Raw genomic sequence first — 22,663 nt, 5'->3', positions numbered from 1 at the left:
ATGCTTTAAAGTATACAATTTCCAATTGAAGGTAATTTCTATTTTATAATAGACACGAAGGAAAAAGAGAGAGGGTTTTGATAAAGTGGAAATCTTAACACACATTTATCTCCACTCCTAGTCCTCTCTCGGCCATAAACTTTTCCTTGGCATTTAACATCAAAGCTAGTTACCCTTTCATTCTTAGTTCACAAGCTATTGTAACTGTCCCAAACAGACAGAAATGGCAGTGCACGTGTATGAAGAAAATATACATCATTTCATTCCTTACTCATAAAAGAAAAATTGTTTACTTTATCTTATGTCCCCCTCTACGTTCTCCTTCTTCTCCTGATGCTTTGACTCAATTCTATAGAGGGGAAGTTATAGATTACTATAGATACTCCAATTGTTGAAGAGAAAATAAATATTTTGTCCAGCATTTTCTAGTCCAGTGAAAATGTACCCCAAATTTTAACTTAAATTCTTCTCGATGCAACATATCTAAAGGGAACCTCAACTTTAAGCACTGCAAAGAAAAGTAAAATTATTTCCAACTGAGGAATATTACAAAATATTTAATATGTAATTTAAAGTGTAGATGGGTTTGCTCATGTCTTTCTGTAATATCAATTTGTAAGCCGTTATCCTGAGCTAGGGTGGGGGAATTGAGAAACTATGTATGGTGGTGGTATGGTACATATGATAGGGATTGCGGGGGAGTGTCATACACATTATTTATTAATTTATTATTTATTTTCTGAGACATAAACTGCCCTAGGGCTAGACCAGAAGTGTTGTTTAAAATATGCTATGGGGTGGCTGGTTAGCTCAGTTGGTTAGAGCATGGTGCTAATAACACCAAGGTTGCTGATTTAATCCCTGCATGGGCCACTGTGAGCTGCTCCCATATATATATATATATATATATATATATATATATATATATACACACACACACACACACACACACACACACACACACACACACACACACATATATATATATATATATATATATATATATATATGCTAACCTGACCCTTCAAAAAGAAGGGTCAGATACTGTTCACTCAGATACTGGTCACTAAGGCCCAACAAAAATATCTGTAAATTAAAATATGCCATTAGAATTTTGGCAGCAGAAAAAAAAAAATCACATTGATGCAAACATAGCTAAATCTAATCAGTAACACACAGGAAGTGTAAATTTCAAACATGGGAGAAACGAAACAAAAAAACCCCTTGAGTTCTGGGTGGAGAGGAGTGGAAAAAGATCTGGAGATTTAGGTAAGGCTAATCTGTCTTTTGGAATAGCTAAGGACCACCTAAATCAGCATTGCCATCTCTTCCTTAGGCAGCAACTTTCCAGATTACAAAAGAGCCAAGGATTACAAATCAAAAGACTCTTGTTCAAGCCCCAGCATCTCCATTTACTAGTATGACCACTGACAAGTCAAATTTTATCAACCTCAGCTTCCTTTCTTGGTAAAATGGAGTAAACGAATCCTATTTCACCAGACTATTAAAAGGAGTTAACACATTATAAATGAGCTATAGAAAATGTGCTCTGTAAACACAAAATAAGGATCTAAAGGCAGTTATTATTCTTGGGTTATTATTTATTATCACATTCTGTTAGGGTGGGAGTAAATCCTGTTCCTAAACAGAGACCAGGTTTGGAGGGTCAGCCACAAAGGCTGCTCTATTTTATCTTGAAGCAGAAGGACAGATGCTGAAGAGAGTGCTCAAAGAAATGAACCAGAGGGCTAGGTGTATACTTCAGTATAGAAACAGGCAAAATATTATGGCTGTCCAGGTCTTTCAAAAGTCTCTCTCAATGACTTGTTTTCACTTTTAGTCTCACGTTCTATTTGGCAAGAAAAGAGGCATAAACCCAGACATTTCACAATTAAATTCAAATTTAAGAAGCCTATGTCTATCTATCTAGAAAGAGATGAAATTAACTGCTCAGTTCTCATAGTATTTCTTGGCGACTTACTGCTAACACAATTATGCCAATTATTGACATTATCACAAATGCTCAAAGCAACTGCATTTTTTAAAGGGATTAAAGTTTTGAAGGACTGTTGGAATAATGGGGTCTTATCATTCAAATTACCTCCATGCAGCTGATAGAAAGAAGGAAAAAACAAAAAGGAAGGGAGGAAGCAGTACAAATTCCCCATGCTACCTGACTGACTACAAAAGATTTTCCTTTCAGAGCCAAAATTAATTGTGCAGTAAATGTATTTTATTATAAAGTTTTCAAGTTAGAATAGTATAGTCAGCATTCGACATCATGAATTTAAATTCTACAGCTAACCGTGCTCCCTGAGAAAGCTTGGCCACCCGATAAGTTGAAGGAGCTAAGTGTATGTAATACTGTTATTAAACACTTCCCTCCATACTACAGAAAGAGACCCTTCTTTGCAGAATCTCACTTTCCTTCCTTCTAGTCATCTGCTCACATCCCATCTTCCAAAACAGAGTATGAAGATGCTACTGGCTTTAGCATTGTTCAAACATTTAATTTCAGGCCATATAATCTTCTCATCAAACTGGTTCTTCTCAGCCATCCCACCTTCCTCAGTGTCCCTCCATAAGACTGGAGTTTCACCAGGTAGATAAATACAGGTGGGGAAACAAGGCCCAGCTTTCACTGGGGGAGAAGTCAGTCTAACTTAGTCTGCAGAGAGAGGAGCTGCCAGGGAAAAGTAGCAAAAAGTCTGTGCATAAAACCAGCCTTTTCTATAGTGTTTGTTCTCTACCTGAACATCTGAGATGGAGCAAGATATGAAATTATAATCTACCTAGTGAATTTTACAAAAGTTATTCTCAATTTTACTCTGATGAGAAGTGGAATGTAACGAATAAAGATGTCTGGCTCCTACCTTTAAAAGTAGCCTCTGTCTCAGCAAGCGAGCCTGGCTAAGAAACCACAACTGCAGTTAACAAGCCAGACACCAGACTAAACACCTCAGAACTAGCTGCCCCTCATCATTACCTTTCCGGTGTGTGTCTGCATCACTAATTCCCTCAGTTCCTGAGGGCCTGGCTCTCCCAAAATAGAAAGCAAAGAGTGGGGCTCCTCGGTTTCACCGGCTCAAAAAGAGGTGGGATTTCTGAGCCTGGACACCAAGACTCTTGCTCTCCTTTCCACCTTACACTTCACCCACAACTCAAGTTCCTTCTCTCGCTAGATCCCCACCTTTCACACTCACACCACACTTAATTACACCCAAGCCTCCCAGAACATTTATGTAGATAACCCCAGGCCAGCGAGTGAGGAACAAAGAGCCACTGCTTCAGGCAGCAGGAGGAGGCGGAGGCGAGGGTGGAGAGGACAGCTGGGGACTCCCGGAGGCTTCCCGGGCACGGGCAGCCAGCCTGGAAAGCTGCCTCCTAGGGTGAAGCTCAGGCAGGTCCTACCCGGGTTCAGCACCCTGCGCGGTGCAGCAGCAGTCTGGCAGAGACCCTTGGTGGGAGAAAACAGTAAGTGGGACGCCACCAAGAAAATGCACGCGAGTCAGGCTGCAGCGCGGAGCTAGAGGTCCGCACTCGGGGCTGTGGCCAGTGACAACCCAGCGCCCGGCCCCACCGGCTCCCCGATCCGGCCCCACGTACCTGGACCAGGCAGCCACCCTGCTCCCTCAGGGCGCTCTCCGGGGACTTAGCTTCCGGTGGGCTCCACAGGCTGGAACCGGTTGCGACACGGAGACTTCACTCCTCCATCCTGGGACCCGGCAGCACGTTACAGACAGCCGTGTACTTCCTGTTTTAAAACACAGGGGAGAGAAAGAGCAAGAGAGACCCGAGTGTTGGCAGAGTGAAAGGAGGGACGCAGACCAGCCGGGAGGGCGGGCCGGGGGGCTGCGGGTTGCATAACCGCCGCCCTCCTCGCCATGGTCTGCACCAGGCGCTTTCCCCACGGGTGGGGACCCACCACACCGCCACCCGCGAGCTGGCTCCCCAGGGCCCGGGCCTCCCCCTGCCGGCGGCCTTGCAGCCAACCCAGCACGCTCGCAGCCCTTCCGTTTCCAGCCCCAGCCGAGGTCTCCCCTCCCCACATGTACCTAAGTCAAAGGACTACAGGCTTCCTCCGAGGCGCCCCGAGTGCAGTCTGTCTTCGTTTTCCTTTTTTCCACTCCCCACCCCGCCCCTAAAAAAAACCGCCTTGGGGAAGGTGTAAAGACAAGACTGAGCCTTTCCAGGGGAGTGGAGGCTGGATTTATGCACAATTTTAAAGTTAACAGCCACATCCCAGTATTATCCCCTCCAGCCCCGCAGTGTGAAGAGCTTCAGGATGGGAAATTACTTGTCTTGCGTCTGGCTGACTCAAGAGTGTGTACACACAGCTGCCAAGAACTGGGAGGGGGGGGGGGGGAAGTATTCCAGGTTCCTGGGATCCCTCTCTACTGTGATCCTCACCCTCTGTCCCAACATTTACATACACCAAATCCACTCAAAAGATAATCTTATCGTGCATCGTTCCAGAAAACAATTAAGTATTTCTCTGTGCGTATGAACCAGCGAGTAGTTCCAAATGTCTGGGTTTCTGTGCATTTTGTTACCCTCTGACTTAGGTGAACTTCAGAGTAGTTTAAAAAAACAGTAAACAGAAGGTTTAAGAATCTGCCACAAACAGAGTGTGCCAGCTCTAGGAGTTTGCACATGTATTCAGTGTTCCGTTTCTGAGCTAAGCTTCTGAGTGTGGACAGCTTCGTTTGTACCCTGCCTACCTTTGCACACATGTCTATCAGGTTACAAGGCACTTACAGGCTGTCTCTGATAAACAGTTCCTTTTAGCATCAAGCTGATGACTTCAATACGTTATTCATGCCTCAAAAGTCAGCATGGAGAATTGAATATAAAGGATGATTATTCTACATAAAAAAAGCTAAATTGTGACCGAAGTAGAAAGACATGGATGGATATTACATTCCTACTCCATGCTGGATGGCATCGCGTTTAAATTGCCTCTTAGTCTTAACATTTCCCAACAGATCGGCAAAAGTCCTAGTCTTATATTCCCAGTTGAGGAAATAGGGTCAGAGAAGTTCAGTAACTGTCCCGATGGATGTCTCGGCTAGAAAGTGGTCAAATGGAGAGCTGAATAACAGGTCTTGCCTAAGTATAAAATCTGGGCCATTTCCCCTACACTCTGCTAATTCTCAAAACAACCGTGAATTCTGGGAGGAAAATCAAGACCACCTGGCATCCATTCCTTCATCTCAGAAGGATCCTGCAATTTACATGCTATCACTGTGTAGAATGAGCCAAGTTCCTTACCCACCTGAGTACTATGTACCTTGATCACCCGAGTGGAGGACACTGTGCTCTTTCCCATTATCTACTGCTGGCTCTGTCAGCCCTTTCAGAACTACTCAGTGGCAAAAGTTCAAAAGGTTCTAGGATAGCCACTCATATGCCAAGGTACAAAGTCTGTCCGGTTCAGACTCTAATCAGCTGACTAATATTTGTTTCTTGAATTCTTTTTAACTGGACCTTTTTAAGAAGGAAGGAAAAAAAAGAGGCATGCATAGCCTCAACTTTTAATGAAACTGTTTAAATTTCTCATTTGCCACTTCCTTCTCCTTTAGCACTTAGTCCACACTCACCTGTCAAATAGCGCGCCGCTATCAGCCTCCTGGCAAGCCAAGAAACAGAGCACATATTAAAAGGTGGTTAAAAATCTTGGCAACAGGGAGACTCCAGACACTTGCAGAGAAAGTGAAGGAGAGAGTGCTTTTGTCTTGTGTCCAGATGAACTGCAGCTCACTGGCCCTTCCCCATCACCTCACGAAGCAGCACAGAGTCTGGAGTCCTAGAGCATGAAGGTGAAAGGCAAGGGCAGTTCAAGCGCGATGGCAAGGGCTGGGAGCGGCCGAGATGCATGCCCACCCTTCAGACACACACAAGCTAAGGAGGGCTTCTTACTAAAAACTTCCTGAGGGCTCTTAGCACCCTTTTAGGGTCCAGCTCTGCCTCTGCTGCCACCTTTTCCTTCTCACAGTCCCTGGACCTTTCAACTCTTCATCTCTTCACAAACTTAATGCTTCTTCCCAAAGCACTGCCATTTCTTTTCCACAAAGTACCGGATGGGACTTTGAGCCAAGTTCCTTACCCACCTGAGTACTATGTACCTTGGGATGGGAGGAAAGCAGAAAGAAGGGCATTTAGGCTCAAAACTTCTCTCTCATTTAAAAAATGCTGTCAATAATTACCATGTTTTAAAAAAAAAAAAATTCAACTCTATTTTAAAATACCTTTTGGTATTCCTGCCTTCATTTCTGTTACTCATTATAACTCCAAGAGCCTAGAAGGAAAACCTCTGAAGATAAATGAAATTCTTAAGAAAAAGCAAAGGAAACATGCTGAAATTAACCTGTATGGATCCCAAAGTTTATAGTCAGGATAACAGAAAGTCCTAAAATTGCATCAGTTACCGACATGTTTCCTAACAACCACAAGGCCTAAGGATCATATAGTAATTTCCCATGGCTCAGATATTCTCCTGCCCCTTCTGTGTTTCATGGGGAAGTGTTTCTGCCTTACCACTATTGAGCAGAATATATATATACACACACACACACACACACACATATATATATGTATATATATATATACATATATATATACATATTGGTATATATATATATATATATACACATATACATATTGGTATATATATATATATATATATATATATAAACTCACAACCTCATAAGAAGAGAAAAAATATGCTCCCAGGTAGGCACAAATAATACAAAAGATAAAATTGATTTTGGAAGAATACTGGAGGTTCATTTTGAAAGTCTCCATCCCCTAAGTACCACAGTCCCTGGATGAAGACAGCAACATTGTCAGAGCCATTTTCGAGGCCCTAAATGAAGTGAAACGAGGTCACTTTTCAGAGGACTACTGGGTGTGGAGGAAGAAATGATAAATTCATATCTGAAATGATGCTCTGCTTATCTTTCCTCACCTCAGAAAGACCTGACTTTGGTGGTTAAAAAGGTTTGCCATATGATTTCTCTGTGTGAGGATTCTTGGTCGTCATTACAGCTGGATTTTGCAAACAAGAAAATGAAACACGACAAGCTATCTGGCCACCTAAGGGGCTGCTCGCCTGTACCAGCAGCCTTCATGTCAGTGTCCCATCTCTGTCCTCACGTCCAGGGCAGCACATGCAACAGGCTTTGCTGGGAAGGTCTCTGGCACTCACACTCACCTGCCAGCCTCTGCAAAACCTGGGCCATGGATTTCAAGGAAGACATCCTCAGAGCCAACTGGCTGGCTTGACTGGCATTTGCCCACAAAGGTTTATTAGGCATCTTCAAGGAGCCAGAGTGTCATTTGCCACGGCAAAAAAGTAGCAAGGGGGTACAAATCTTCTTTTTTTTTTTTTTAAATCTGCCTGCGAGATGGTTCCAGCTCCCTTCTGGGCACACAATTTCTTGATTTTGAGCAAGTTGAGAAGAAAAGCACCACCAGCAGTGCCCCACAGCAGGACTTGGAAGACCCAGGTACAAGGCAGAAAGGCAAAGCCAGAGTGGTTCCCCTAAGTACCATGGCCCTCAGTTCCCTCCGCATCCAAACAACATACCAACTCACCCACGCTGCCCAGAATTGGTAACATTTACATAGAACCCTCCCATGCCCTGCCTCACTGAATTCTCAGCACTGCCTTGACAGGGAGGAGTCATTATCTGTGTGTGAGAAGAAGCAGAGGAGCTCACAGATGTTGTCATTTTCACAAAGCAGTAGGTAATGGAGCTAAAACTCACACTGGGTTTGTTCTTCCTCCTTTTAATTGAAGAGAAATGAGTGGGTACATTTTGGCTGGGGATTTATTATTCTGTGCTGCACATCTTCTACTCAGAAGAATCTCACTTTTAAAACACAACTTGTAATACTTTCTCTCAAGTGCATCATGCTACTTCATCACCTTGCCAAATTTTTGTCAAGTGTAAACTATAAACATGGATTTTGCAATAGGCCAACTGATTTTAAGCCCTAGCACTGTAAGTTGGTATAAATTAGGTTAAATATGCTCCTGGGCTGCAGTTTTATTTTATAAAATAATAAATAAGAAAGATCCACTGGGCAAACTGTGATGGACAAACCTTAATACATTTTTTCGAAGTTTCCCCTCCCATTCTTTGGTTAGTACGCAAATATATATATGTAAAGTGGCCATACTGACTAACATACTGTGATTTAGTGAGCATAAAAAGGGAAGAAAAAAAAAAGCAAGAAACCACAAAAGTTTGACTAAATGCAAATACCTGTACACAAGTTAAGAATATTCAAAATGTTCTTGGCCCAGACTGCTAGCAAGGAACAGCCTTGGGGTATTTACTGATGGTTGACTGTGATGTGTATTGTGTAGACTAAATACTATCCTATAACACATTTTTCTTTGGAAGGCATGTTTTGTCTATTCATCTTCTGTAGTGGGTATGTCTACTTTCTTATTTAAAAAAAATTTTTTTAAATTCTCTTTGGGTATCCATTAAAAAAATAATGTATTAAAAACCCAACAACTTAAAAAGATTGGTCCTAACAAGTCAAATAAACGTAATATTCATTACTAAGAAAATAATGTTCTTAAAAAGGATTTTGAAACATATCAACATTTGTACGATTACACATCTGAAAGTAGCAAAATATATGAGTTGATACGGAATAAGTCACACACATCAATTGAATATATCATTTCTCAATTATCTATTATAATGGAATCTTAACGAAGAAAGGCAATTTATGAATAATTTAACGTGGCAAAATTGAGTAGTTTGATTTTTCATCTGCCTGCAGTACAATGGCTAAGGCAAACAGCATGAAAGGGAACGTGCCTGGAAAATCCAGAAATGTTATTATAAACTTCTGACGATCCCCACATGGGCCACTGTGAGCTGCGCCCTCCACAACTAGATTGAAACAACTACTTGACTTGGAGCTGGAAAAACACACTTAAAAAAAAATTTAAAAACAAAAACTTTTAAAAGATTGCTCATCAATTTTTAAACTAAACAGTGAAACAAACTCCATCCACTTTATATGTACTGATTCGATTACTCCTGACAATAACCCTATGAGGTAGGAGTTACCTCCATATTATAGATCAGGAAAAAGATACAGAGATACCAGTATTAAGTCATTTGCCCAAAGTAACACTAGCTAACAAAACTAGAACTTGTGCGGCCTAGCTGGCCATGGAGTCTACTTTTAATCAATCCATTTTACTACCACTAGGACACAAGTGGATTGGGTTTGCTTTCTCAAGCATGAAAGTTCATGGGGAATGGGCCCAGAATATGGTGGAAGAGTAGAGTGAAAGGCTCAAAGGCTTTCCTTTTTGCAACAAGAATGTAACCACTGGTTGTAGGGAGTCAGGGATGAAGAGCCTGCTACATGTTGCTGAATAAATGAATATTGAAAAGAAATTTGCAGAATGGAAAAGCCGGGACAAAAGGCTGCTTTCTCACCTTGACCAGGGTCCTGGACTACAAGGCTTCAGGACTCTGGCTACAAGACAACTGACCTAGCAAGAGAAGGGAGTGTAATGACCCCATATACTTTGATCTTGGTGAAGCATTTGATACAGTTTCCCATGAAGTAAGGATTGTTAAATCAACTGCAACTTATGTAGCTACAAGAACCACACAGGAGTTAAGCAGGCTAGCAAGAAAAACACTGGCTATATCTACTAGTATGTGAAGAAAAGAACCACAAGGAACAGTATTCAACCTGTATTCAAAAGTAACACAGAAATCATTCACACTGTTATAATCAAATTTGCACAAAACGTTAATGGGGGGTGGGGGGTGGTGAAAAGGGCCAATGAGGGAGAGCCAATAGATTTAGTTCAATTAGCAAAGGGGTGAAGAAAAATGAGAAGTTCAGTTTCATTTTTGTGCTCCCTTTAATTTTCAGGGAGGGGCTAGGATGCCTAATGGGTAGTAACTGCCTCTGGACTTGAAATACCAAGACTAAACTAAGTAAAGCAAGCAATAGCATATTACGTATGTTTAAAATTTGAGGACCTTAGGTCTGAACTTCAAAAACTATGATCCTATTATTCCAACACACCATCAGTAAAGTTCCATGGGAAATAATATTCCTTTCAACAAGAAGACTCTGTTAGCAAAACTCAAAGAAATGAAGGGGCTCAAAGGCTGAATTTAGAGGTCAGATGAAAAAGTCAGTGGTGTATGTATAATCTGGCCCCACTACAAATATGCCGCACAGACAGAAGGTCATGAGAATGGTTTGCAAACACATGGCAGGATAAAGAACAGTGCAGAAGGAAGAGAGAAGAGAGCTAAAACTTGGACTAACATTATTATTTTAAGCATAAATTATAATTTCTAATTTATTTAATGTTGAGAAATCGCTTCTCCCTTGGTAGAGCTGTTTGCCTTCCCAGCAAAAATTATACTTTAGAAATCAGTAGTGGATTTGGAACTCAGAAAATGGCCTAAACCTAAATTCTGGCGGGGTCCCAAGAAATGTACAAGTGAGCATCCCTTTCATGCAGCATCTAAGAGACTTGAGAACTGTAGCCACCATGTCCCAAGTAGTGGACTCCTGAACTGACTCCACAGGAAAAACTGTCGAAAGAGACAGCACCAAGGGAATCCAACATATTCCATTTCCTTCTAAATACACACGAACACAAAAGGGAAATCAGCACAAAGGCATAAAAATGACAGCCGCACTGCATTCTACATATGAATGTAAAAATGACAATGCTCTGAGGTTATTATTAAGTATGTATAGAGAATAAAAAGAAAACCACAAACGGACAGCTCCTTCCCCAAGAGTTGATTACTGGCCCCCTTCCACGGTTTAAAAAGCATCCACACAATGGCAAACCTAGAACTAGCCTCAGCCCGGACCCTGGGCCCCAGTGCCCTCATGCCCACAGGACCTATGCCCTCTTCTGGTTGTGCTCAGAATCACCGGCAGGGACTTCGGAACAGTTTCTCAGGCCCCACCCCAGAGCTACAGCATCAGATTCACTGGAGTGTGTGTGTGTGTGTAGGGGGCGTGTTCTCAGCATCTGTACATTTAACAAACTCCCACGTGACTCAAAGGTGCAGCTCAGTTGAGGAATCTCCATTGCAGACATTCTACTCCCTGTTTTACTACCACCAGAACTACTCAAGTCAGAGACTAGAGCAAATGATTTCCCTTCTCAAGAATCTTTAACGGGATAACCTTCAAAGGCAATGGAATGAAGTCCAAATTCCTTAGCAGGACACTCCAGGCGCTCTGCAGTCTGTCCCAAGCTACTTTTCTGCCTTCCTTTCCTCCCACACACCTCACTCTGTCACAGCACTATTTCCCAAATGCAGCACATACTTCTTTTATGTCTCCATACTTTCCTGCCCTAATGTTCCCTCCCCTCTCTCACCCTTTCGCTTCCAGTTGCCATCTTTTTCATCGTTCAAGGCCTTGTTCAAGTTACTTTTCTTTGTGAAACAGTCTTTGATCCTTCCAGTCAAAAATCAGTCTCTCCCTTCCTCTGAGCAAATGTCCGAAAGTTTCAGCTTGTGCAGGAATTACAGCATATACTGCATGGTACACTGAATTATACTAAGTTGTTTACCCACTATTCTCCCCCCAAAAGCAGGGGCTTTCTTACTCATCTTCCATACAGAACTAGGTTCAACGTTTAGTTCTTCCAGTTACTTACTAGTCCTGTACCTCTTGGTAGGTATTTGAACACACTGAGCCTCAATTTTATAATCCTTGATTTAGAATCCTTTTATAATCCCCCCAAAATGAAACCTACCCTCATGACTGATGTGAGGACACAACACAAGAAGTGTTTGGCCCAATGCAGACCACCTAACATGCACCAAAATGACAGCTGTTGTTATTAACTTTTGTTTCCTAGCTTCCTAGAATACATTGCAGACATGGTAAGTGCTCAAAAGGCATTTGACAGAGAGAGAGAGAGAGAGAGAGAGAGAGCAGAAGCATTTGCTTTCAAAGTAATAAGCACTGATTTCTTAAAGTCCTTTCTCCTTCCCAATTTTGTTCTGTTATGAAGGGCCTTTCATAATATTTCTATTGAGAAGTCATCTCTTACTCCCCTTTCTTTCCTTCAAAAATCAAAGTACAAAATCCTAAGGAACAAGCCCCGTCGGCGTCCCTCCTCCTCCAGCCTGGCTTTTCAGCTTTGCCCTACGTACAGTAACTGCCTGCAGCCACAGTGTCGCTGCCCAGAGAATCGCCTGCTTCACCCTCACAACAAACAGCACTTTGTTGGCAAACTGGAGGGGAGCCCAAAGTAGGAGGGGGAAAAACCAAGGAGAAGCAGTTTGGGCCAGAGAATGAGTCGCCACCCACACCATCGTGCACACTGCAATACAGGTAAAGAGAGAGCAGGGAAGTTAAGTTCAGAACGCAAACCTTCCCCAACCCCTCAAGCATCCACCTCACCCACTCACCCACGGAAAATGACTTCCAAGACTCCCAGAGGACATGCTGGTCCACTCACTGCCTAATAAGCATGGCTACTGGTGTTAGGAAAGTACTGTTACACAGAATAGTTTCTTCTCCTCACCAAACCAATCATGTTGCCGTTATTAGCCCTTCCACCATTTGCAGGGGATGCAACCCAAGTCTTGAGAAATCCGAGGTCACAGTCCGTAGAAGAGCGTGCCAGGACCAGAACTCAAGGCCTCTAAGCTCCAAATCTTTGGTCCTTCCCATGGCCCTATCGTAATTGTGAAAAGCAATTTTAAAAACGTTTTCAGCAGCTCAGCAAATCCACTAGTTGTAAAGGTAAAGGTTTCTGTGCTCTTAAAAACAATTCTGGTGCCAAGAGTGACGGCTGTCACAGCAACAAGGCCCCAACTGCAGCCCTGAGAATGGTCAGTCTGGTATTTTAGTGCAGTGCTCCAGAAAGACCCGTCAGCTTTCTGTTCCTAGATATAAATTGTCTCCTGACAATTTTGCTCGTCCGTTTCATTTGGGGAGGAGATAGGAAGAAAGGAGTATAATTTTCTTCAATTTTTAAAATCAAACCTTGATCCTAAGTTTAAAGCTGGGGTCATGTGGAAAGCAAAAGAAGTTTCTAAAGCAAAGATAATGACCCTTGTTGTAAGAGAGTACAGATGCAATAATGCAGTCCTCAAAAGCACAGCTCCTGAGGCCACAGCTACTTGGGTTCGGTCCTTGGCCGCTCACGGTAATTGGGAAAGTGCGGCCAGACTGGGGAACGGGGCCTCAATTTCCTCTGCTACAAAATGAGCTGTTGGGAGGAGTAAATGAGCTAATACATGTAAAGTGCCCCCAAACAGTGCCAGGCACGTGTGAGTACGACATAAGTGTTTCCTATTATCACTTCCAGAATAGTCTCTACGATTCTGTTCTTTAAGTGTATTAGGTTGGTGCAAAAGTAATTGAGGTTTAAAAGGTTAAAAATAATCGCAAAACCTATAATCCCTTTTGCACCAACCTAATATTTTATAAATAGGGAAAGAAGACTTCTCGTACAATTTGTTAATCCGTAATGTCCCAAATCAGCACAAAGATTATTTACAAGTTTCACTTCCTGATAGGATCTTCCAGGATTTCCATTCTGTGGACTAGAGTCCCTAGAACAAACAGTGGAATTTGAAGAATTTTCATTCTTCCCAGCAACAGTGCCAGCAAATCTGTACCCATGCTCTCAATAACTACAAACCAGCTTCCATAATGAGAAAACACAAAGACCCTTATTGCATTAAACGAATGTGGGGGCACATTTTTAAAACGTGTTTTTTATTTCTGAAATCAGCCAAAGTGTTAAACATGTAACGTGACACCAGCTGACAAAGACGTGGTTCCAGTCACACAGCGATGACCGTCCTAAGGACTGGAATAAAACCTGCTGATGAATCAAAAGGTTTCTTTCCCAGAAAATGCTGAAATTCCAGGAACAATGTGCTATACGTGGGATGATTAAGAGAAAAACGCTTTAAAAAAATCCCCTCTCAAGCGACGAGTCCAGACTGAGCTAGCAATAGAGATCTGCTAAGATAGCACCTCTCCTCTCTTTGAAACAGGGCATGTGTACAACAAACAATACTTACACGATGGAAGGATTTTCCCCAGAAGAGCAGATACAACTAAAGACAGAAGCACTGGCAGGCTGATAACAGGGCTCTGAGGGCGTGTCCTGCACAGGGGCACCCAGCCAGGGAGAGAACTGAATCTCAGCCTGCATCGTTCTCCAAGCAGTGGGCCCTGACCGAGCAAATGCAGCTTGCATGCACTAACGCCACACAAAGGGACTGTGCCAGCTGCTCCCGGTGATGCTGGACACACTAGCCCTCCATGAGAAACAAGCTGGTGTCCAGTGCCAGCTGAGAGCTGGGGGCTGCCATGCATCCCCACTCAGACAAAGCTGGGGTGTGGGGGCAAACAATGAGGGTTGGTTTGTGCTCGAAGATGCCAACTTTCTACAACGCAAACATTTCTTGGTTTACTCTCTGATATCAGCTGTTCTGTAGTTAGTTCCCTCTTCTTTTCCTCATTCTATATTCTCCCTTCTGACATAAACCCTTTCCCTTCTCTTTCACTCCAATTCTCCTTTTGCAGAAGCCACAACACAAAGTAACGGGCACACACTAGGAACAGCAAAACAGCACTCTGCCCACCCACACAGAGCCTGCATTATTTCTAAATATTGATCGGGTCACAATTTTCCCTTTCTCATGTAAGGGCTCCTCTTTGTTCTCCCTCTCTTCCCTATTACCCCCAGATCATCTTTAAGATACAGAGTAATCTTTCTCTTCCCGTACCTTCCCGGATAAATGATCTTTCCTCACTTCCAAGTGGCACTTACCACTTCATTCTCTTACCACCGGGCCCGCCTGCACCCCCACTCCCCGCCCCCCTACTCAGGTCATCTTCTGCTTGATGCTACATTCCCACAGCCTACACATTTCTCCCAGAGTCTACGACTCCTCAGCAGGACAACCCCAAAACCCCTTCCAATGCATCCATACCAAACTTAAAGGGCAGAAATCGTTACTATTAAACTGATTTTTAAAAGTGTATTGTGCTTTTATTCAACTCCTATACTTCTGTTTACCTGGCCACTAAAGGGCTATGCACCTCTAAGGGTCAAAGCCCACAGGCTGTTATCTAGCCCACAAAGCTATTTTGTTTGGTCTGCAGGAAGTATTTAAAGTATCGAGTTAGCCAACCTTTTAAAATTAGGCGATTTTAATGTCATAATCCAGATTTCTGGTTTGCAGTGAAAAATCAGAAGATCTGGCAAGACTGGCCCACATTCCCATATGGCAACAATTGGCTGCTGAATAGATCTGCTGAACAGACCCCCTTTAGACAGGACCTGCATTTTCTAGTTCAGCACATGCCCACTGCCCCCACTCCATCACCCTACCCCAAGGTTGAGTACCAGCTGCCATAAATCATCTTATGTGAGGCCCACATCAGGCAGCATTTGGTATTTGCTGAGACCCCTGGCCATTAGCTACTAGTATCTCTCTCTTTCTCCCCTTCTCCGCGTGTGTGCACAGGAAGGGGTGCATTTGTACAAGCTCTGTAACACTGCAGACCATTTCCCAATTTGTGTTTTAGTATTGGTTACGTGTTAATATGTAAAATAAAACCATTACAGTAGAAACTCTAACAGAATGAATTCACTCTACTGAAAAGATTATAGTTGGGCATAATACCTCTCTAAATAAAACAGACTATGTATAAATATATGGATATTTATTCATTTATTCACTAAGAGGATATGAATAATGATTATTTGTTTTGACTGCGTGTATTTGTTATAGCATTCACTCAACAAGTATTTGGTCTTAACACCTTAACAAATATTAGCTCCATCTTTATATATTTATGTACAGTAGTTACTGTAGGGTCAGACCTAATTATGAGGAAGGTGTTGAGTGTGTACTGTTACAAGTGGCATTCTACCAACAATTGGTGATAAAAGAGAATAGGGCTAGAGAAAACACCAAAACAAATTATTTAAATTACCCTCTCAATTCTAGGATCAATTTTCCCTGAAATGGTGTTACCAATGGGTTGGTATTTTCTAAAACTACTGTGCGCTGACCAAAACAGCCGCCTGGAAGCCTGAAGACCTGGGCACCACTACTGCTCTACTCTCCTAGCTGTGTTCCTACGTTTCAGATCTGACCCATAAGTGAGGAGCATGAACTAGACAAGCTGTAAGATCCCTTATACCTCAAAATCTGATTCTCCTTTTTGTCTTTTTAACAGAAATATTAATAGGTATTATAAAATGAATGCAAAGAAAGATCTAAGAGAAATGAGAAGAGTACATTAAATAAGAGAATGGACTTTGAAAGAAACAAGACTAGTTTCAAACCTCACCTCTACCACTTCTGTGTGATTTTTTTGCAAATCACATGACGTCTCAAGCCTCAGTTACCTCTCAGGCTTACCTCATCTGTAAAATGAGACTCAGACCACTGTCCACTGAGGATTGTTTTGAGGATTAAATGAGAACGGATGTAAATTCTATGGCACAGGTTTGGACAATCAGTGAAAGCCTAATAAATTGTTGTTATTATTATTAACTTTGGGTATTCCGTAATTGTTCAATCGATTCTTGACCAGTTATGTTTACAAAAACGAGTTATATCTTATAACAAACTGATTTTAAAAGCTTATTCAGTAGGGTGCCATTGAAAGCATCATGGAGGCCATTTTCCAGAGAATTTTAATTTTCAAACATTTCCTAAATTGGGTTCTAAGAAAAGCAGTGAAGAGAATTTTGACAAATGGCATTTCCTGGGTCCTGACCCAATGTCATCGATGGGCCTGGTCTCCACTGAGTGAGATCTGGAGAGGAACCTTTCTGTTGGGCAACATCTTTCAGAGAGAAGGGGGGCTTGCCTTGCACTTCCTTTCTTCTGTTTTGTAGAATTCACTGCAGTATTGGTGATCTCTTGATGCTGAGATTTAGCAATGGGATTTAAGGGTGGCTGAAGCTTTCTCTGGCAAAGTTCTGTTACCAACAAGCAGAAGAGGAAAGTAAACATGTTTTTAAGACATGAAATGTTCATAACGAAATCGAACATTGGTATTTGTGAGCCTTCTCCAATAGCAGGTGTCAAGAGGAAGATACCGACATCTTGAAAACCTGAGAGCAGTCGTAGCTCCCAGACTTTTGATTTCATGGACCAGTAAAAAAAAAAAAAAAATCTTTAAAAGGAAAACTGTCATCAAATTGCCAGGGTGACTAAGGAATGACACCAAAAAGCAAACCATTGCTATCCTTTCATAAAAGAAAAAAAATACTAACCCCTTAAAGTAGGAAGGACAATGCAAGCTATAAAAAAATAAATAAAAATAAGACCCTTTTAATTGAATAAACTTAGCACTAAAATTAAAACTGAAAAGCTTGTTGCATTGTCTCGATTCTCATTTTTGCACAGGCTGGTTCAATTGTCATCACAGACCCACTCAGGAAATGACTGCTCAAGAATGGATTGCCAGGCGGGCCCACCATGTCCTCCAGTCCAGGATGCAGTGTCTCACAGGGGCACCAAGAACCACACTGTGGCACATCCACTGTCTTGGTCATCACCTTCCAAGGATACAGATTTATCTTCAAAGCTTCTTGTTTGTCTTAATAATCAGTTGTGGGATTTCACACCTGGCGTGTCTCCATTGTGGGATGTGGACAGCCACGAATGTTTCAAGGCCTTTTTGAAGGTATCTTGAGTCATTGCCCCGCCTTTACATAGGACTATGTAAGATGGTGGTTCTCAGTCTTGTCACATCAGAATCACTTGGGGGCAGGAAGGGTTCTTTTCAAACTGGAACTCCAGCCCCAGCCATTCTGATTCAATATGTATGGGGAAAGGTCCGGCTGGGCTCATGTAGCTTTAAAATACACTACTTCCTTAACAACGTGAGGGTTAGGGTTAGGGGTGCCAGCCACCCTCACAATAAAAAATCCACCGATCACTTAAATCGGCCCTCCACATACAAGCATTCCCAACTTCAGATAGAAACTGTATTCCCCAGAATGATTCTGATGCCAGCCACGGTTAAGAAAAATTGGTACCATATTTTTTTGCATCCATCCTGAATTTATGCCTTATAAAGCTTTGAGGTGTACCTCTTCATGCATTCCTACAGGCGACAAATACAAACGGAGGGCCTGCCATATGTGGGACACTAGGAAATCAGAGGAGAACACAGGTACACCCCTGCCCTCAGCACAGAGTACGGGAGATGGAGACAAAGAAGCAGGCAATTGACACACCACATTCAGGTTTGCTGGGATTAGGTGACTAATCCAGGTTTCCTTGGTCCCTACCCTGTGATTTCATGGGCTTCAATAACATCTCCTCCCAGCGGTCGTCTTTCTAGATGCTAGAAATCCAAATAGTTTTTTATCAGAAAAATAAATGGACAAGGCCCTGCTCGCATGGTGCTTCCATTCTAGCAGGAATATCTACAATTTCTCGGTGCCGTGACATTGGTCATTCCAGCTCCGGTGTCTTTCCTAAAGTCCGGTGCCCATGCTGTGAACAAAGCACAGCGGAAACTCAATTAAGACTGTGTTTTCTGTTTTGTTTCCAAAATCTTTTTTTGGAAGCTTAGCATCCCGTCCTTTGTAATCTCCAACAGCAAGTGGAACAACATTGTGAAAATATTTTTGAAGCCCTTTCTTGGGTTTTCCCACCAAAACACCATCCTGTGAGAGTTCCATAGTTTCCCCTTTAATACCTGACCTCATATTTGCCCACAAAGAAACTCACCTGCAAATCTTCTGATGACTAACACACCCCAGGATGGTTTCCCTGGAGTACATCCCCATTGGTTGGATATTTCATAATTCAGAAGAGCTTACTGTCATCTGTAAACCTAGAAAATTCCACTGGGTGCTCCTTCTTTTGGAGCAATTATGTAAATAAGACCTGAGGGACCCCACTGTTTACACAGCTCTAAGCAGAAGAGACATCTTTTATCCTTAGAAATCTTTTTTTTCTGGAAGTAGGTAGTATACATGTTATAATAATACTCAATATTTTGTATTATCAATAGAAAACGAAATATTTTCTAATTCTAGCACTTTGTGAAAATAGAGTGCCCAAGAATTGCTAGTCTTTTTTTTTTCCTAAGAAAGCTTTATTTGTGGCCTTAGATAGGCAGATAGAGTCAAATGCTTGCCCTGTCACTACATTTGTAAGCGGTAGCTAATCACATCACCTGCCTGTGCCTCGATTTTCTCATCTATAAAATTCATGTGTTGATCCCTTCCAGCTATAAAGTTCTATCTTTCTATTCAAAATGATACACGGCATCCTTAATCCCAAGGGGACTTCAACCTTGATAGAGCCTTTGAAAATATAAAAGAACATCATCTAAAGGTTTTCAAATATCTTCCCACTCAAGAAGTCTCAAATATTCACCAAACATCCCTTCTTCTCCCAGGAATATGGATACTTCGTCTCCAACGACCTAGATCGGTTTCCCATGTGGACCAGTACGGAAGGGAGAGCAAGCACACTGTCCTATCTGGACAGACAACACACCAGCAAGGGCTCGGGCACGATAATCATATAGAACCAAGAGGCTGCACACGTTGGCTCTGAGAGCTGGAATTTTGTTCTAGCACTCTCAACACTATTGGATGGCTGCCACCCGAGCCAAATAATTTATTTAAATCTAGTTTGTTGGAGAGCTCTAGAACATTTGGAGAATTGGGCACCAAGTCACTGAGGATTTCTGACCTGCCTGCTTCAAAAGACATTGAGAATGGTAATTTCCTAATGTCTTCTCAATGAAATCTGATAAGTGTGAAATTACATCAGTGACAAGCTAAAGCCTAGTTCTGGGAAAATGGCTTATTTCTAAGCCTCAATCCTCTCTCCTTCTCCAAATGTAAAGCTGTCACTAATTAAGTATTTTGGGCATACTAGCAAAAAGAAAAGAAGAAAAGCTTAGCCTGAGTGGGAACCAAATTTATATACATGGTTTTTGCCAGTACCAGTTATCCTGTTTACCTCTTCACAAATTTCAAAAGCAACTCAGATCTGGCAAGCGTTAGATTTGAACAGAACATCAGAATTTCTCTGCTAGATGTCTTAACAGAATTACAAAGACCACAGAGGATGGAGTACAGATTTCAGAACCTTGCAACAGACTCAAATAATTTAAAAAGGGCACCTCAGCTAAAAACATTAGCAAGAACTAAATGCAACATAGTTTGGCCATGAACACAAATTTCTCAGAAGACTCTAAAGTCAGGGCTAACCAACCCCTGGAATTCACTTCTATCACTAAGCACCCCCAGCTCTCAAATAGGACCAGAAGTGCCAAACTACTAGGTTTCGTGTAGTAGTATTAATATTAGTGACTACAAAGCTTTTGGCAAAGTCATTCCACTCCTCTCTCATGATTAGAAGGCAGAATCAAGATTTTAAAATCTCAAAAGGACTAAAGACTGGACCAAAATAAACAGGATAGCACTGAACAGGGACAAAAACCAACCAAACAAACCAAAAGACTTCCATTCAACTAACTTTCTCTCTCTCTCTCTCTCTCTCTCTCTCTCTCTCTCTCTCTCTCTCTCACACACACACACACACACACACACACACACACACACAGGATGCAGCAGCTCATACAACAAATATCTGGGAGTTTTGACTATCCAGAACCTATACATGAGTCTGTGCTGAGCACTGGTTTTTAAAAAAAACAAAGGGCAGTTTTGTAAGCTTAACCTGCAGTAAGTAGATGCTTATTCCTTGGTGTCAAGAAACAGCTGTCGTACTATACTCTGGGGTGACCACATCACATCTCAATTACCACATTCTATTCCAGACACTCATCACTCTCCATGAGATGCTGACGAACTGACAAGACACCTAGAAACCATGTCCCATGCAGGACTGTGGAAGAGTTGGGATTATTTTGCATTGAGAAAAGTTAATTAGGGGGAGGGCGACATCATACTGTCTTTGTGCATTCAAAGGGCTATCCTATGGAAGGAAGTGGGCAGTTCCAGAGCAACAGAATCCATGGAAACAAAGTTTCAAGGAAGCAGTCTTCAGCTCAAATAATAATCACACACACAGTCCAAAGATATAATGACATGCCTTCAAAAGTACAGCAGGTCCTTGAATAATGTCATTTCATTCAAAGCCCTTTCATTACAATGTTGATGAGATGCCACAGGAACTCAACACTTGTTTATATCAATTAGCATATGGTAAAATAGGCTTTTTTACGTATTGTTTCACTTAAAGTTGCAGAACCTATCGAAGATGCTAAGTGAGGACACTTAACAGAGTTCCCTGCTCCTTGGGGAGTTTAAACAGAGGCTGCCTAACAAGCGTAAGAATGTACTAAAGTTAGACCAAGGCCTCTCTAAAATTCCAGTTCTGATTGTGACTCCCTGCTTACCCAGTATTACACTGCCCTGCTAGCTCATCTGCCATGATCTCTTGAAAATGCCCTTTTCTTATGATTAGGATTTGCCCAAATCCTCATCACATCAGGCCTGAGCACAGCAGAAGTCTCCTGGATTGGCTTCCTAACCTCAGTGTCTTTCCTCACGCGTCAAGAAGGTGATGACCTTCAAGGCCTATTCTGAGACGTAGCTTCTTTACAGTGGCCTTTACGTTCACTGTCTTGAGCAGGGTTCCTCAACCCTAGCACAACTTACATTTTAGACAAGATAATTCTTTGTTGTGGGGCAATAACCTGGGAACTGGAGGATGTTTAGTATCAACCCACACTAGATGTCAGTATCACCTGCCTCCCAGTTATGACAAGCAAAAATGTCTCCAGGCATTGCCAAAGGTCTGCTGGGAGGCAAAACCACCTCCTGTTGAGAACCACTCTTCTTGAGACAAATGATTAACACCACTGTCCTATGGTTCAAGTTTTCCACTAACTAGATTCCCTCTACCTTCCTTCATCAGTCACGGTCTCTGCTCCAGCCAGGCAAACCTATTTACTATAGTTGACCTCTGACAGACCTCAAAGCTTCCCCGAATGTGCGCTCCTTCCTGCTTCTCCATGGAACACAGCACTTCCATCTGGCTCCATACAGCCTTTCCACTTCAGTATTCCTTGGCTTCCTAGACAAATTCAATTGTTTCCTTCTGGTGGTGTCCTCATGCGCACTTGTCTTACCTGCCCTCTGTTAGTTCAAAAATCTTCTCCTTCCTTATTAAGGCATCATGGCACCACGCACTCTGGTTCTCTGCTTACTGCTGACACTCAATACTGACTGCTGTTTCTTAGAACGTCAAACAGCAACTCCAATTATGCACGAAAATACAACAAAATCCCTTCCCAACTACCATTTCAAGAACATATGTGGTCATGAGTACAGTTTTGACAAAACTTTACTTTTTCATAGCTAGTGCTAATTTACTTACAGTACTGAGATCAAACCAAGTCTCATTTCCAAAAGATAGCTACCAAAACAATTTAGCTATTGGGACATGACAAAACATCAAAATTTTCTAAAATCAATCAAAAAAGCTCCACACAATATGAAAATAAAGGGAAAAAAAGCCAAGTTTTGACCACTTTTTTTTTTTTAATTCTGTAAACCTTGGCAGGGAGAAAAAGATACAAATATGGCTCAATACTTTTACTGTGTCATACGCTGCTCAGCATGGTAATGGAAGAGTCTGGG

The 22,663-nt window shown here is 42.1% G+C and overlaps 1 protein-coding gene across 5 annotated transcripts in view; it reads right to left on the bottom strand.

The window, feature by feature from the left end:
* Nucleotides 1-22,663, bottom strand: part of LRRC8D (leucine rich repeat containing 8 VRAC subunit D) — a 110,933-nt gene that overhangs the window by 86,104 nt on the left and 2,166 nt on the right. For 2 of the 5 annotated variants that reach the window (XM_019753240.3, XM_019753246.3), the window contains exon 2: nucleotides 3,607-3,754. The exons of 1 other annotated variant lie outside the window; for it this stretch is intronic. The gene's annotated coding sequence lies outside the window, so the exon portion shown is untranslated. Of the gene's footprint in view, nucleotides 1-3,606; nucleotides 3,755-4,055; nucleotides 4,080-5,600; nucleotides 5,630-22,663 lie in introns of those variants that run through there. 2 more of the 5 variants (XM_019753251.3, XM_019753269.3) reach the window with 2 other exon arrangements.

This window comes from Rhinolophus sinicus, chromosome 14 (genome assembly GCF_057876585.1).
Source record: "Rhinolophus sinicus isolate RSI-liver-muscle chromosome 14, RSI-T2T, whole genome shotgun sequence".
Taxonomy (NCBI): domain Eukaryota; kingdom Metazoa; phylum Chordata; class Mammalia; order Chiroptera; family Rhinolophidae; genus Rhinolophus; species Rhinolophus sinicus.
This window is presented reverse-complemented; position numbering and strand designations above follow the sequence as displayed.